Source organism: Lycium barbarum, chromosome 9, assembly GCF_019175385.1.
Source record: "Lycium barbarum isolate Lr01 chromosome 9, ASM1917538v2, whole genome shotgun sequence".
Classification (NCBI taxonomy): domain Eukaryota; kingdom Viridiplantae; phylum Streptophyta; class Magnoliopsida; order Solanales; family Solanaceae; genus Lycium; species Lycium barbarum.
In genome coordinates this window covers 78061696-78080137 of record NC_083345.1, presented here as the reverse complement: position 1 = coordinate 78080137, position 18442 = coordinate 78061696, and the positions used below count along the sequence as shown (strand labels likewise).

General features: G+C 39.9%; 2 long non-coding RNA genes across 2 annotated transcripts; one reads left to right on the top strand and one right to left on the bottom strand.

The window, feature by feature from the left end:
- The first annotated feature begins 8107 nt into the window (after positions 1-8107).
- LOC132611249 (uncharacterized) lies at positions 8108-18118 on the top strand. Its single transcript, XR_009571519.1, has 3 exons — positions 8108-8241; positions 8688-8753; positions 17908-18118. It is a non-coding gene; the product is annotated as an uncharacterized LOC132611249 (long non-coding RNA).
- On the bottom strand, positions 12871-16403 carry LOC132608994 (uncharacterized). The gene is made up of 4 exons (XR_009570636.1): positions 16155-16403; positions 14608-14749; positions 13390-13490; positions 12871-13272 (listed from the first exon to the last, which is right to left on the bottom strand). It is a non-coding gene; the product is annotated as an uncharacterized LOC132608994 (long non-coding RNA).
- Positions 18119-18442: the final 324 nt, after the last annotated feature.

The window sequence follows — 18442 nt, the reverse complement described above, 5'->3', positions numbered from 1 at the left end:
GTATAGAGAACAAATGAGGATATTTCTTCTTCATTTCCTCTTCGGCCTCCCATGTCATTTCCTCCCTATTATCGTTCCGCCACAGTACCTTAACAGAGGCTACATCTTTATTCCGAAGCCTCCTTACCTGACGATCCAAAATAGATACGGGCTGCTCCTCGTACGATAGTTGCTCCGTCACCTGAATATCATCAGCAGAAAATATTCTAGATGGGTCACCGACGCATTTACGAAGCATAGAGACATGAAATACCGGATGTACCGCTTCCAAATCATATGGCAAATCTAGCTCATAGGCGACATTTCCAGTTTTTCGAACAATCTGATAAGGCCCAATATAACGCGGACTGAGCTTACCCTTTCTGCCGAACCGCATCACACCTTTCATAGGCGATACCTTCAGGAATACCCAATCGCCTACCTGAAACTCCAACGGTCGACGCCGTTTATCCGCGTATGACTTCTGTCGGCTCTGGGCTGCCAACAGTCGCTCCCGAATAAGTTTTACCTTGTCCACGGCCTGCTGGACCATATCTGGGCCAATCAACTCTGACTCGCCAATATCAAACCAGCCAATCGGCGATCTGCATTTCCTGCCATATAGAGCCTCGTACGGAGCCATCTGGATGCTGGAATGGTAACTGTTATTATATACAAACTCAATCAATGGCAAGTGATCATCCCAGCTGCCTCTGAAATCAATAACGCAGGCCCGCAACATATCCCCCAGCGTCTGTATAGTGCGCTCGGCCTGTCCGTCGCTCTGAGGATGAAAGGCTGTGCTCAGACTCACCTAAGTCCCTAGACCCTCCTGAAACGACCTCCAGAAACGCGCCGTAAACTGGGCGCCTCTGTCAGAAATAATAGATATAGGAACTCCGTGAAGCTTCACAATCTCTCTAATATAGAGCCTGGCATAATCCTCGGCGGAATAAGTAGTCCTGACGGGAAGAAAATGGGCTGATTTCGTCAGCCTATCAACAACGACCCAGATGGAATCATACTTCCGTGGAGTGCGAGGCAAACCTGTAATGAAGTCCATATTAATAACCTCCCACTTCCAAGTCGGGATTTCCATCTCCTGCAACAGTCCACCCGGCTTCTGATGCTCAATCTTGACCTGCTGACAATTAGGGCACTGGGCGACGAACTCTGCAATATCCCGCTTCATGCCGTCCCACCAGTATAAGCATCGGAGATCATGGTACATCTTCGTAGACCCAGGATGGACCGAATAGCGAGCATAATGTGCCTCGCTCATAACCTGCTGCCGAAGGCCTGCAATATCAGGTACACACAACCTGCCTCTGTATAACAAAGTATCGTCCGGTGAAAACTCGAACGGAGTCCTATCCTTATCATAGGCTGTGTCCCTGTACTGAGCTAAGACAGGATCTTCGTATTGACGCCGCTTAATATCGTCCCTGAGGGATTACTCAGAAACCCCTCGAACAGAAATCCGTGTATCTCCAGAATCGGCCAGACGAACCCCGAGACTAGCCAACTGCTGAATATCACGGGCTATCTCTCTCCTGTCTGGCTGTAAATCGGCCAAACTGCCCATAGACTTCCGACTGAGCGCATCGGCAACAACATTAGCCTTACCCGGATGATACAGAATATCCACGTCATAATCTTTCAGAAGCTCCAGCCACCTCCGCTGTCGCAAATTAAGCTCTCTCTGCCTGAAAATATACTGGAGACTCTTATGATCAGTATAGATATCTACATGAACGCCATATAAATAGTGTCTCCATATCTTCAGAGCATGAATTACCGCTGCGAGCTCCAGATCGTGGGTAGGATAATTCTTCTCATGCTGCTTGAGCTGCCGGGAAGCATACGCTATAACTCTGCCATGCTGCATCAATACACAGCCCAACCCCATGCCAGAAGCGTCACAATAAATAACATACCCGTCCGGTCCCTCTGGAAGAGTCAGAACTGGGGCTGTAGTCAGCTTCTCCTTCAGCAACTGGAAGCTCCGTTCACAAGCGTCAGACCACAGGAACTTAGCTCCCTTCTGAGTCAGCCTTGTCAAAGGCGCTGAAATCGAAGCAAACTTCTCCACAAATCTCCTGTAATAGCCTGCTAACCCCAGGAAACTGCGTACCTCTGTGGGCGTCGTAGGTCTGGGCCAATTCTTCACGGCCTCAATCTTCTGTGTGTCCACCCGGACACCATCAGCTGCAATAACATGCCCCAAGAAAGCCACTGAAGACAGCCAGAATTCACACTTAGAAAATTTCGCATATAATTTCTGATGCCGGAGTACCCCTAATACCGATCTCAGATGATCTGCGTGCTCCGCCTCAGACCGGGAATAAACCAGGATATCATCAATGAATACAATTACAAACATATCCAAGAATGGCCTGAATACCCGGTTCATCAAATCCATGAATACTGCGGGGGCATTAGTAAGCCCAAAAGACATAACCCTGAACTCGTAATGCCCATATCGGGTCCGGAAAGCTGTCTTAGGGATATCGGCCTCTCGTACTCGCACCTGGTGGTAACCGGATCGAAGATCTATCTTCGAAAAACACTTAGCGCCCTGCAGCTGATCAAACAAATCATCAATCCTGGGGAGGGGGTATTTATTCTTTATAGTTACCTTATTCAGCTGCCGATAATCAATACACATACGCAGCGACCCGTCCTTCTTACGCACAAATAATACCGGGGCTCCCCAAGGCGAAGTACTGGGTCTGATGAAGCCCTTATCCAACAAATCTTTCAGCTGCTCCTTCAACTCCTTTAATTCTGCAGGCGCCATTCTATACAGAGGAATAGAGATAGGCTGAGTGTCTGGGAGTAAATCAATAGAGAAATCTATCTCCCGCTCTGGAGGAAGACCTGGAAGCTCGTCGGGGAAAACATCTGGAAACGCATTAACCACGGGGACTGACTGAAGTGTCGGCGTCTCTGCGTCCAAGTCTTGCACCCGTACCAGATGATAGATATAACCCTTTCTAATCATTTTCTTTGCCTTAAGGTATGAAATAAACTTACCTTTCGGCGATGCTGTATTTCCAGCCCAATCTAAAACTGGCTCCCCGGGAAACTGGAAGCGAACCACCTTATTCTGGCAGTCAACATTAGCATAACAGGAAGCTAGCCAGTCCATACCCATAATAACATCAAATTCAGTCATATCTAACTCTACCAGATCTGCCTTAGTATCACGGCCACATACAATCACAGAACAGTCTTTATAAACCTGTTTCGCTACAATAAAGTCCCCTATCAGTGTGGCTACCTCAAATGGCTCTATAGGTTCAAACATAATACCAATTTTACCGGCAACAAAAGGTGAAATATATGATAAAGTTGAACCTGGATCAATTAATGCATACACAGACCGAGAGAAGACCAATAAAGTACCTGTAACGACATTAGGAGATGCCTCCTGATCCTGGCGGCTGGCCAAAGTATAAATACGGTTCGAAGGACCGCTAATACCAGAAGCTCCATCACGGCCTCTGCCGCGACCCGCTGGTGCCGAAATACCCTGCCCCGTAGGGCGCATAGCCACTGACGAAGATGAAGACCCAGCGGCTGATCCGGTAGGCTGCGCTGCACCACCCGAACTACCCTTATAAGGGCAATCTCTCACAGAATGGCCCTGACGGCCACAAGAAAAGCATGCACCGGTGGCTCTGTAGCACTCTCCCGTATGGTATCTGCCGCAAAAAGAACACTGAACCCTGGGTGGCCTCATCTGACCAGAACCCCTATCTGTCCGCGAACCTGAAGCCCTGGAGCTCTGGCCTGCTCCTGAATACCCTGGGCTATCGAATCTGCGACCTGCAGGCTGGGGAGGCGCGCTCTGCGCCGGCTGAGATGAAAATCTGCTAGGTTGCTGCGGCTGTTGGGGCTGTCTGCCCCGAAAGTCTCCAGATGACCTGGCCCTCTTGGGCTGTCTCCGATCCTGGCCCCTGTCAGGCTGGTGTCCTCCTCTGCCCCGATCCTCCATGCCCTGGGCATGGGCCTGGATACGGGCAATGTCCATACCGGGCTGAGCAGCCAATACTAAGCAGCTATCAACAAAATACCGATCCAGCCCCATAATATATCTATGCATCCGGTCCGCCATAGTAGCCACCACAGTAGGTGCATATCGGGCCAAGGAATCAAACTCCAAACTATAGTCCCGAATACTGCGACCCTTCTGCCTCAATAATAAGAATCTATCAGATCTGGCTAGTCGCAACTCTGGGGGCAGAAAGTGTCCAAGAAATGCCTGAGAAAAATCGCCCCAAACTGCTGGAGGAGCGTCGTCCCCCCTGGATAGCCCCCATGACTCGTACCAGTTTGCCGCCACATCATATAACCAGTACGAAGCTAACGCGACTGACTCTGTCTCGGAAGCATTAATCAAATCTAGAGTGCGTCGCATCTTCCTAATAAACTCCTCAGGATCCTCCTCGGGCTTTGTCCCGAAGAACTCTGGAGGGTTACAAGTCAAAAACTCACGGGCTCTCGAACTATCACGCCTGACTGCCCGGTCACCTCCCAGTCCATGCCCCTGAACCTGCCCTGCCACAAGTCTAGTCAGCAACTGGACTGCCTCCCTCATAGACTGATCCTCAGTGCCTGGCCGTGGAGCTGGAGGCTCAGGTACTGGAACTGCGGGAGCTGGCAGTGGAGCCGTCCCCCGATCTGCAGCTACGGCTGCCCCAATCTCCTCCACGAGTGGCGGTGTAGAAGAACCCTCTGTCTGGGGCAAAGTCTCCAGAGCAATATATACCTGGGCCCTGGTAGTCCTCTGGACCCGGCTAGTCTCTCCTACGGCAACTGACTTGGCCTTTTGGGCCGCTGTCGCCTTTTTTGGAGGCATATCTGCAAATATTGCCACTCGTTAGGAAGGGGTCATCCTGATAACACAGCTCTATCGCACGATCTAAGACAGAAAGAAGGGTAGTATCCTAAATGCCCTGTAGCCTCCTGTTTATAGGTGTGGTGCACAACACACCGATAAACAAGACTCTACTAGACACGGTCTGTGGACATTCCGAGGACGAACCGCTCTGATACCACTTTTGTCACGACCCAACCCCGTGGGCCGCGACCAGTGCCCGAGCTGGGCACCTATACGTACCCGATACCCCAAATTAGCATATTAACAGAATAATAATATAATAATAATATTAGTGGTCGCTACAGAACTTAGCAGAAAAGCAGACTTGGCACACATAGGCCGATAAGGCCATCACAGAACAGAATATCCCAAACATATGTACAAAACCCACACAGATGTATCCACAGACCTCTACAGAACATATCATAATCATAAGACGGGACAGGGCCCCGTTATACCCTGAACAAAGTACATATCCAGATAGCAGTGACAGACTGTACCAAAAGATGGGCTCTGTAGAAGAGAGCGCCCCAAATAGCAGAAATAGGATCCTAAACGTGTGGATCAGCGAACCTGTCGTCAGTACCTGCGCGGCATGAAAACGCAGCCCCCGAAGAAAGGGGGGTCAGTACGAAATATGTACTGAATATGTAAAGCGGAATCACAGAAGTCAAATCATAATGGTTATAGAAAATGAGTACAGAATCCAGAGTGTCAAATGCATATTTCCAAAACAGACAGAATGCATACAGAAACATATGTCATATCATATCATATTCGGTCCCTGACACGGGACTCGGCAGACAGAATGTGGCCACCCTCCCGACGCTGGTGCCACTATACAGAGGAATCAGAAAAAGGGGCGTGGCCCCGTATCATATAATGTCATATCAAAATGGTCATACAGATCAGATCAGAATAGGCGGACATGGCACATCATACTCCACAGACCCATGTACGCGTATACCTGCCCCCTCACACCGGGACGCGGCGAACAATGCAGAGAATTACGCTTGACAACATATCCTGGCCCGGGCTCAGTGTGGGAAACATTGGGACATCCACGAGTGGAGTAGTGAGAGACTAATGCAATTTAAAAATATAATAAATGTTTTCAAAGACTCGATGAAGCGTATCGAAGACAAACAAATCCAATGGGGTCGGACGGAATCATAATAAATGTATTTCGGATATCATAATAAATTACAGAAGTATAACTTTCCCGAAGTCATTCCGAGTGTCAAAATAATTTATAATATTTAACAGAATATTTAAAATAATATTCGTTAAGCGATTAGTAGGGTAATTAAAACATTTCTTTCAAAAATCGCTTAAAAACGAAGCTTTAACATATTAGGGGCAAAACCGTAAATAGCGGGCCCGCCTTGGGACAAACAAGGCGGCGGGCTCAAATTGTGCCCTCTAAGCATATAGTATCACCTAAAAAGGTTATACAAACATTCTATGATTTTCTGAATAATTTAGAGCAAAATTGCATAATTTCAGAAAAAGCGTATCAAAATGGTTCAATTCTACTGAAGGAAAAACTGAAATTTTGTCTTGCGGATTCCGAGGGCCAAGAGGTCCTTCGAGGCCCGGATCCGACCCTAACACACTAGGGGCATGCCAAGGGAAGAATTGGGGTTGCTTTACATACCTTTCGCGCTCCTTAAGCCTTTCCAAACTCACTTCCCGTTTCGTCGAAAAACTGCAATTGGTCAAGTTTACCAATTGTGAATTATTAATGCCATTATTTCAACTTTAAGCATATTTGGCTACCGAAATTTCGGCAGCACTTCCCCTATACATATGACACCCCGAGAATTCAACTCGGCTATAAATCATCAACAACAACCCAAACGACAACAACAATATCAACAATGAACATTAAAAACACAAATATCCTTCAACTAGTCATTTTTCTCACAAGTTGACATAATCTTCAATTCAACCCAACTTTCAACTAAGATCAATAATTTCATATTCAACAACCATCATGATCATCACCATATAGTTCTAGAAACATTTCATATCGTTTTCCTTAAGATATACACTCGATATACATGATATACAATCTTCCGCCAAAATCATAACTTATGCAAAACATCAAATCTTTGGCATACAACTTCATAACAAGTTTCCAACTTCCAAATTCATCAACCATAATCATAATTCACATCTTAACAACTTCATTTCCATAATATCACAAAATTATTCTAAAGTGACATAATCATCTACATTCCAACTTCAACCAAAATTCATTCAACTTTCATTCCCAATATAATTTCCATCATAACCACAACTAGAATGCAACATAAAATTCAACTCATATATGTATACAACATATATACACCCATGGCTACATATATATATACATACCCACTTTGCAAACTTCCTTATTTCCATAATTTCTACTCATTTTCACATACCACAACATAAAAAAACCTTCATAACATAAGAAAAAGGAATTGATTCTTACCTTTTTCTACAAACCTCTTCACTTGAACAAGTTGTCAACTTGAAGAAATAAGTGCTCCTTCTTCCAAAACAATTACACCAAGTTGTAGAGGACACTTAATTTAGTAGGAATTCAACAAGAAAATAATTTTAGAAGCAAGATTTTGAGGGGTGATTTTTCTATGGCCAAACCCGAAATGCCCTATTTTTGTTCTTGTTTTTCTCTTGTTTTTCCTCCTATTCTTTCTCTTGAAAGTTCTATGGAATTTGGATGATTAAGTGGTCTTTTATTCATTGACCACATGACTTAATTCCATGGGCTTGGATCCTTTTTATGGACCATGGCCGAATGGCTCCTCACTTGGGCCTGAATTTTGTTTTTCATTTTTTTGGGCCAACTCGGTTGGTCCCGAGTTGGGCCTAGCCCACTAACCTTTCGACCTTAAAACGTCCATATCTCCTTGTACCGACGTCACTTGGGAACCCACGACCTATGGATGGAAAGCTAATTCAATTATCTACAACTTCTATTTCAAGGTATTTTCGAAATTCCAAACTTACAATACAGTTTTTGCCCCCCAAAGTCAGGTCACCCGAAAACGTTTTCTTAAAAATATTCGTTTGGAGGGTTTCCACTTTGATTTGGTCCAAAGGTACTTCATGAGTTGTGTTTAACTTTACATATGTGATTCATATGACTTTTCAGATGTTCCAAAAAAAATCTCGGTATGTGGGCCCCACCCCAGCAGATGCTCCGAGGTTCAAAAATACGGGATATAACATTCTCACCTCTCTCCTCGTCATCGGCCTGAAAAGGGCAAAGGTTGAATTCGCCTTTGGTTTACGCAGCAGATGCTCAATCAAATGGGGTAAAGCATTAATTGCGTTACCCTCTCTCCACCATAGCACAACCAAACAAGGTAAAATCATCCCCTTTCCTTTGTTTTTTTTTTTTTTTGCTTTACAGCAGTTGTATGTCTGAAAATCTTTAATGGGTTTTGTTATGTTGCATTTCAAATCCACGATTGCTATTGGTTCGAGATGAACCAAATGGATCAATCTTTTGGGGTCGAATCTGGCCTTTCATTGCTTATTTGTTTTCAATCTCAACCGTCAATTGGTTCTGAGACAAACAATTTTGAGAAATTGACTTTGTCCCACATCTGTTCCAATCTAGGGTTTGAGAAAATTAGGGGTCTAAGTATAAAACCCCCAATTCACATTTCTAGGAGAGCTGGAGATCGAATATTACACATGTTCACCAAAAACTCGATTTCTCTTAAGTTTTGGCAAAATTTGCTTTGAAACTTTGAAATTCGGGTTAAGTTAAAATTTTAAATACTTTTTATTTTGTTGTGTGGATAAGTTGTGAGGTTGAGGAGCGAAGGGGTCTCCAAAGGTTCAATCTCGATCAAGGCTGCGCTAAAAAAAGGTAACCTATTTTCCTTTAGTTAATATTTATTGCTTTAAACTGCCTTATGTGAATTTATTTAGTTTCTGTTTTTGTGTAGTTAGGCTTAGTTAATCTTAGCTTAGATTTGCTTTATTTCTGTGGTTGTTAATCATGTTTGCTTATGCTAGATTTACATTATTTCTAGTTTAGATTAGTAGTTTATTAACCCTGTCTATATGCTTAACTAGGATTTGATGTCTATAATTTTATTAATCCTATCTATGTACTGAGCTAGGATTAAGAGTTCATAGTTTTTGTTGATTATGTCTAAATACTTGCTTGTTTTTGAGATTAGTCGATTAGTAATCTGTTGATCATGCATAAATACTCACCTGTTCTAAGATTAGTTAATTCATAACTTGTTGGTCATGTCTAATTGCTTAAACTGTTTTAGGACTAGTTGCTTAAACTGTTAAGCATGCTTGTACTTAACTGGTTGCCTATCCATGTTTGTTCCATTCAAGTTTGATAAACTATAGGTTGTGATTGATGGAGTATGGTTTGTGGGTTAGTAACATGTTCACTAGTTTGAGTCTGGACTTTTGCTTGAAAGATGCCTTACATGTTTCAAACCTGTAGCTTATTAATCGTGAGTTATTTAGCTGGTGTCTTTCCCCTTTAATGGATAAATACCCTGATTACATTATATGAACCGGCAGTGCATTGTTTCCCCTTGGAATCTGGTCTGTCCAAGAACTAGTTGATACTTCGTTTTCCTTTGTTAAGTGCTGTTGTTGAAGTTCTTGTTTACCTTCACATGTGGTCTGTTAAAAGTGTCCATGCCCCTCTTACTTAAATGTTTTGAGTCTTTGAAAACCTATTGTTGAAATACTTACACCTAGTTTGTACATAGCCAAAGTCTGTTTACACTTGAGCAAATAAAGTAGGATTTGAAGTGATCTTTAAAGTTAAAAATCTCATTTCAAAAGTGTTATGAATTCTGGGCTTTATTCTTTTCAACAAAAGCAGTGTGTTACTTGTTTGAAATTATCAGGTTCTGTCTTGGCTGAGTTAATTACCATGAAGAATCCCCCCTCCCTATTTTCCATTGTATTGTTGCTGGTATACGTGCTATGTACTGAATGTATAAATATTATACATGACTCGTATACATCATGGTGTATACAAGAAGTATATTTTATATACCGCATGAGTAAATTTTGGAACCTGTTTTGCTATGCATTGTAGATAAAGTGTTTGGGTCAAATCTGCCCTTTTTAGTGTTTACTCTGTTGGGTCTGCTTTGAATTGTTATAATCTGATCTCAGTTCTTGATTATTTGGGCCTAGCCACACTTGTTCCCTTTGGGCTTGGAAGAGTTGTACCCATTTTTTTTTTAAACTTGTTAGGACTATATACACTGTATACATGTATCTGTGCATATATGTTTGTTTCAAATATTCACTTGGTTTTAAAATTCTCGTTAATTCCATAAGAGGTTTTAAATACTTTCTAACCATAAATTCCTTTTGCCCCTTTTTGTGTTTGCATGTGAAATGTTGCGGGCCACTTGGGCCATTCCTATCCACCAAACTTGTTGGGCCAAAAGCCCAACACTTATTCATTGATCGAGTCTGTAAAAAAAATAATAAGGGAAGCTAATATATTGAAGGCCCAAGCTGTAACGATCCATTTGATCGTTATAGTATTTTGACCCATTTAACCTTGTTGACCCTTTCCCCGAGTCCCGTTAGTACGACCTATGACTTAGTGAGGTCATTGGTTTGGGTCCCAAGGCGTTCGGGGATGTTTTGAGTCTCAAATGAATGCTTAGTTTCATAGTGTTGGGGTTGACTTGGTCAACACCGGGTTAAAATGATCTCTTTTGGGAATTTCGAGGTCACAGTTGAGTCCATAACGTGGTTTACAATCAAAATGCATATATGGTTTGTGTTCGAGAGATTCCGGATGAGTTTCGGGGGCTAAAACGAAGTTTTGAACATTTCAAAATTTTGGGCACCCGCTATAGCGAAGGGTACACCCGCTGCAGCAAAAATCTGGGGCAGAATGTCCGTTTTTATGCAGAATGTCCGTTTTTAAGTGTTATTTTCAAGTCTTTCCCCTCATAAACCCAAAAACACTTCCCTAGAAAGTGAGGGGCTATTTTCCTAGGGCTAGGGTGGAGTTCTTTCTTAAAGGTAAGTGCAAACCCTTACGTGATTCATTATCTTCCCTTCTTCAAATCCCATGACAAGCTTAAGCTCCATTAATGGTGGGTGGAAGATTAGAACCCAAGAATTGATGAAGCCTTCAATAGTTGAAGGTTGGGGAGATAGCAATGAAAAAGCATTCACAAGCACTGTGGGGTAAGATTATAACCTAGTATTCATTATTTATTGTCGATTATCATCATCTCATAGTCATCCTACACACTAATTGTAAAGAACTAATGGGTTAAGAATCATAGGGCTAAAAATAGAAAAGATGAATTTGGATATCTTGTGATGAATAGAATTTCATGAAATTAAGATTGAAGGTTAACTAGATGATGGGTAACATAATTGTGCACTAAGTTTCCCGTTTTACACTCATGAACTCGGATTCACATTGTAAGGGTATTTTGGGTATTTTATGTTACCAGTCTAAAAAAAAGGGTATTTTGGGTATTTTTCCAAAAGTATAGCAATATGGGTATCGTTGGACTTGTTTAGACTCGTAGAGTACTATTTTAACTATATTGTATCTGAATTTTCTATAAAATTACAGTTTTGCCCTTGTGGCTCGGGTTTGGCTATTTTGGGTCCATTTTTGGATTTTGGGTAAAACTATGGCAATATGGGTATCCTTAGATTCATATTCTGACATAAAATTCATATTTGATAGACTTTAATCATTTTGAGGTTGTGTAAAGAGGAAGGAAAGGCTAAGGTTTGATGATTCGAGACTGTTGCTAGGCATTCCAAGTAGGTTACGGTTTACTTTAGTTAGACTTTGATTAGCGAAACGTATATATTGTGTAGAATTGATGGGACAAAGCATGATTAGGTCTTCACAAACGGTGTTTGGTTGGATATTATCTAGGTTGGTATGACTTTTGATTATGCGGGCTTGTCGCCATTACTTTATAGATTGAACATGAGGTGTACTTGTGGTGATATGGGAAGAAAGGAGATAATGTATATTCGTGATGTTGATTGTGGCTTGTTGCTCTGTTAGTATGATTAGGCTGTTACCTTGATTCCTGTTATTGTGATACGTGTTGTAGTCAACTCTCTCTTATTGTGGCACATATCTTCGGAGAAAGTAAGGATAATGAGTTTAGAACTGAATCGTGATATAGACTTATGATAGTACACAAGTGAAATCTTGATTATGATTTACTGTTGATAATGATATTGTGCATGGCATACATTCTCATTCATACACATATTAAATGTTGAATTATGACTTGGTGTTGATGATGACATATGAGAAAATGGAGCATCTTGGTGATACAAGGCTTAGTTGTGAGACGTACTTGCTATATGAGAAAGTAAAGAGGGACATAGACTCTTATATTGGTTGAGACGGTTTGTATGATACATTTTATGGTTGAGTTGATCTATGTCTTGATATGACTTGTGGCTTTGTGACTTGTACCTTCATCGTTAGTTTATTTGCATTAATTTACCATGTTTATACACTACTAAAAAAATAGCGTTTAGTGACCGATGAAATCCGTCGCTAATCAGCATATATCCGTCACTAAATAGGATTTGCGACGGAATATTGGCCGTTACTATTTTGTTCGCAGCTAACCTCTTAACGACGGAAAAATGGATTCCGTAGCAAGATTAGCGACGTCCCAGCAACACATGAGATCCGTAGCAAAATGTTAGCGACGGAATATTCCGTCGCTATTTTTATAAAGTCTGTTGCTAATTTCACAATTCATTCCGCTGTGTTAATAAATTAGCGACGGAAATTCTAGTCGCTAATCTGTCGCAACATATTATGAGTCATTTATGCCCTGCTTTTGGGGCCAAAAAATTGTTTGTCGTAATCAGTCACCAACATTTTTTCTTTAGCAACGACCAAAATCTGTCGCAAGAATTGTTTTTAATTTATTTTAAATACTCCCTGTTGAAACATATTAAATGTAAATGATTAAAGACCCTTAAAAATAAAATAATATTTATAAAAGGTTCAAAACAGATAGCAAAATCCAAAATGTATAATTAAGCCCAAAACATTCACAACACCAAACATCTATCAACTACTGAAAAGAACCATCAAGTATTGTTACTGCATAATTTTGTCCTTCCCAAAAAAAAAAAACATAGACAACTAATGCACGGGTAAGTACTACAGTCATTATCTGTAACTAAAAGATCAACCTCGTCAATGTTAGCTGTAGTAGTAGCATGCACCATAAGTGTCACAACTGATGGGTTGTTGATAGGAGTATTTGGCTAATGTGACGGTGAAGAAATCAGTCCACGTGCCCGCTTAATAAATACATGAAGCATGTGATCAGTCAGTGTAGGAATCAATTGCATCACTAACTCGTCCAAATTTCCTGTAATAAGTAGTGAAATTAAAGCAATCAAGAATACCAACCATTCAATTTTAGCAAATAAAAAGAGACATGAATGTCAAATATAATGTCAATAAAGTTACAAAAGTTTGGACTTACATGGACAATTCGGGCATGCTCATCAACAAAAGATTTTGACTTGTGTATGGACGTGCAAAATGTATCTCATTTGGTGTTGGATCTAGACCCTTTTCAAAAGCCTATACAAAAAAAAAAAAAAAAAAAAAAAAAAGGAATTTCATTCTTTTCTTTTCTTTTCTTTTCTATAGCAACAAATGAATGATTCCAGCAGTTAGGCAAAGCTAGATAAACTAAAAGGAGATGCAGCTATCTCCTTTTTTGACCATTTATTTCACTAGTCTACAGCAAATATGTGCCAAGCTTACTCTGTCTTTATATTATTTTGTTTACTTAACAGTAGATTACTCAACCTTGACAACCAATTCAGAAAAGAATGATATTTTCTATTATTCTTTGCTGCTGCCAACACCCCCCGCCAAACACATACTTCAGAAGTAGCATCAAAAAGAAAATGTAGCTCTTAGAAAAGCATCAGATTGTTGTGAAGCATACGGTTAAAGAAATATACTAAGTTCTCAAGTTCTAAAGACGTTCTCGTCAATCAATACCAATTTTCATTAATCTCCTAATGGCACTACTCTCTATAGGTTCAAGGATATTCTTTCTAAAGACAAAAATACCATTTTTTGTAAGTAAAATAAAAAGTAACGACACAGAGAAAGAGATGCATAAAAATATTTTCACGAGATCGATAGTACCTAGTATTATATTCGTGGAGAACTGCAACAGAAGAGCCCCCCACAACACACAAAGATAGAATAATAGAGAAAAGAGCAGAAAATGGCACTATTTTTCAGAGTAAATAAATATCAAGAGATGTTTTCTAACCAAACAAGATCATTTATGAAAGCTATTCCAACCAAAACATCAATTATCGAGCTTAAGGAAGGTCTCACGACATTTCTATTAAAAAACTGCACCCTATTTATTTTAAGCTTTCAAATTCAAGTCACAACTTTCAGCTCTTAGAGGGTGTTTGGATTGACTTAATTTAAGTGTTTTTTCCGCCAAAATAGCTTTTAAGTACTTTTGTAGTGTTTGGGTAAGATAAAAATGTTTTAAGCACTTACCTTTAGGCAAAAAAAATACAAAAATAAGCTAAAACCCAAAAGTTGGGTATCCCAACTTATAGCTTTTAGCTTTTAGCTTATAAGCTACTTTTAAAAGCCAATCCAAACACCCTCTTATTCAAATTTAACTGAAAGAAAAATGCTCTTCAATCAAGGGTAGGCTTACACAAAATAATTATGAGGTCCACATTGCTTATGAAGAGCCTGATAGTTCTTTATGATATGAGATGACTCGTCAGAAGGAAGAAGTCCACCATGCAGTCTATCTTTCTGCAAGGTGACTAGCAGATGACTAACATCTTCGGTGGCTGAAAAAGCCAAAAAGAAGTTAAACAAAGAAATAAAAAACTGATTACATATTTTATGGAGGACAAGCAGTCCCAATAGCATGAATCATCTATCATCCTATCAATAAAACAAACAGATAACAAACATTTTTCTAAGTATTTGATCCACAATCAAATTAGAACATAAACTTGCAAGCAAAATACTCTACGGTTAACCCTGTTTGACTTATGGGATTCTTGCTTTCCAGAACAACAAATTTACTAACATGAGACTGGTTCTCCTGCAACAAACTTGCTCCTTAGCTTTAGCTTTATTCAACTGATTTAATCTTCAAAAGCAATAGGGTCTTTTAACTTTCCTCACACTATTAAGAGTGTAAGTGAAGTCGGATATGTTGAGCCAATCCATGCAGCTAATGAGCAAAGATAAGCACAATATAAAAATCTCGGATCCTGGGTTAACCTAATTACTGTATATTATTTCAATCTACTGAAGGCACCCAAAGCCATAACTTTGTATTCATTTTCACCCCCAACACAATGACGTAGGGAGAAACAGAGAATGTATTTGGACTTTCTCTTGTTATTAAAATGAGGTTTACTAGTGGAACGGCAAATGAATCAGCTATCCATCAAACTACAATAGGCAATTTGCAACAATTGAGATGACACTGTCACAAGTAATACGGAAATAAGAACCAAAAGCACATACAGAGACCAAATAGTTTGGATTACAAACATTCAACTAACAAAGGTGACTACTCAGCTTATAATCCGCTTCAGATACTTCTTTCTAATAACTATTCATTCATTTTTATACCTTGTTTGACTTGTGTAAATTTCTTTTGTTTAGTTCAATTGAAAATCACAGCTAACAAAGAGACACGAATACTCAAAACCCAGAAAAATCTAACAAGAGAAAAATAGCTCAAATTCAATGTCTTATAAGGATTTCAATTGAAAATCCCAGCAAACTAGCAGCCACAGCACACAAACGCCCAAACCCTTGAAATAATCAAACCCCGATTACCCAATGAATGCTGAAAATTACATCTTTCTTTAAGAATATCAACTGAAATCACAGAAAACTATAGCCTCAGCACACAATACCCAAAACCCAGAAATCATGAAACACCTATTACCTTAAACAAACTCAAACATGACCTAGAAAACTCGACACTAGGATTTTCTGAAAAGAACTAAATACGAGCAAGTAAAAATTTCGAATCTATTAAGGAAATCTTGAAGAAGGTATACAGATGGCTAGCAAACAATAAACTTCAAAGTCCAATCTGTCACTCCCACCAAAAAAAACTTGAAGAATGTAAAGAGACAACCAAAAATTAGTCAAAAGTCGAATCCACACAGTGAAGAAACAAAAAATGTTCAACAAAGAGATTTACTTTACACTAAATAGAAAGATTACCCCGGCGAACTGTCGGATATCAATGAGTGTTCATTGGAGAGGCGCCACGGACGACCTATTTCTGCCCTAGGAACCACCATCGATGGTCGATAGTTTTCATCCAAATCTGAGTGTCGACATTACCAAATAATATCTCATTGGAATAACTTAAGTAATACCTACCGACAGAATTGGCGACCGAACTAATTATGTCGCTAAATTAAATATGATTTTATTCCCTTTAAAATATAACGTCGAATTTTTCCGTAGCAGCAAAGCTCACAACATTTTGATAAATAAAATAAGAGCCTGTTTGGATGGGCTTATGCCTACTTATAAGCTAAAAAAAATAAGTTGAGGTAGTCTAACTTATTTTTTTTGGCTTATAAGCTGTTTTCAGTTTATAAGCTGCTTTAGATAAGCTAAGTCAAATGGGCCCAATTATTTTTTTGTGCTTATTTTAAGCACAAAATGTCTTTAAGCTGGTCAGCCAAACACTCAAAAAAGTTGAAAACAGCTTATAAGTAACTTATAAGCAACTTATAAGCCAATCCAAACGGACTCTAACTCTACAGACGGATTGTTTGTCGCTAATTCCGTCCCTAATGTATAATTATTTTTGTAGCACATATTTTGTCCCTAATTCCGTAGCTAACTTTATGGCGCGTAAATTTAGCGCTAATATTTAGTAACGGATCTGTTATTCCGTCGTTAATCCGTCGCTATGTTTGATGCTATTTTGTTTTTGCCTTTTTTGGTGACAAAATTGTAGTTTCGTAGCTAGTTCAGTCGTTATTTAGCGACGGAAATCATTTCATCGCTAGAATCCGTCGCTATTTTTTTTTGTAGTGATACTCATACACTCTACATGATGGAAATGGTTCGAAAACGATTCATGAAAGACTTGTGGCATGATGCCTTGAGTTTGACATTGATATTGCTATTGTTCATAGTCCATACATACTAATGAACTGGAATACGTTGAGACATACATTGTGATGTGAAATTAGTGAAGAAGTTAATATAATCTTCTTGTTGAACTTGTGATACTATTTGATACATGGTACTTGATAAATTGATCATTGAGAGTGATGTGACAATGTTACTATACAAATGAAAAGGCACATTTAAGAGGGGGTGAGGATGTGACCTATATATGAAAAAAGCACATTTGACAGGGGTGACGATGTGGCCTTAAGTGTGGCTCGGGTCTGAGGAGTGATTCCGAAACGAGTGGATTGGGTTGCACGCCGCAACGGGTACATGGACACCTGAGTCCCCTACAGGTCATGACTATTGAGCAAAGCATATGTGTACAAGAGTGATGAGTAACTGAGGAGTGAGGTACTTGGCCAGTGCAGTGCATGCACTTCATCATATTTTGCTTTGCACATCATTACATTTTATTCTTCATTACTATATGCTCGTTTAGGTCTGATTTTGGTATGGTTTGTTGAATGGCTATTCTGATATAGATATGACCATTGGTTGAGTGAAATTGTGGGTTAGTGATTCTACCTAGGGTCCGAACTTGGATTTGTGATTATGAGGTGAGATTATTGAGACTTGACAGACTTGTGGTTTAGAAGCTTCATCTTAGGCTGAGACTCAGTTATGGGATGTTCTGTGACTTGGGCTTGAGTATTAGGTGCTTATCTGTTTATTCTGTTGATTTTATACTTATATGCGTGAACTAATCTTAGTCGGCTTATGATGCTTACCAGTACATAGTGTTTGTACTGATACTACCTTGCTGCACCCTTTTTGAGTGCAGATTGTGTTCCAAAGATTCCATACAGACCACATTTCTAGCTTGAGCTAGTTAGCTTGATCGGATCTGAGGGTGAGCTTCTATTCATGCCATGTCACCTGAAGATCTCTCTTTCTACATGTCTACTTCCATTCCATACATTATTTGTTATTATATTTGAGATATACTTCATTCTTTAGACATTGTTGGTTAGAGTCTTTTTATGATGACTTACAGATTTTGGGGGTGTAATAGTTAGACTTCCGTACTTATATTATCTATTAATTATGACTTCTTTTATTTATTTATTCATTCACTTATCTATTAATTGTTAATTAATGATTAAAGAAGTTGAAATTGGCCAATGATTAATGGGTTAACGGGTAAGGGTTCGCCTACTAGTGATAATAAGGTAGGTGCCCGCACGATCAGTAATTAGGGTCATGACACAACCATGGGTGAAAATGGTCACTAGTGGGCTTGGCTAGGTCCACCAGTCAAAATCTCATTCTCTTCTTCCTTTTCATTTATGTCTATCATAGTATGTATATATATTGTA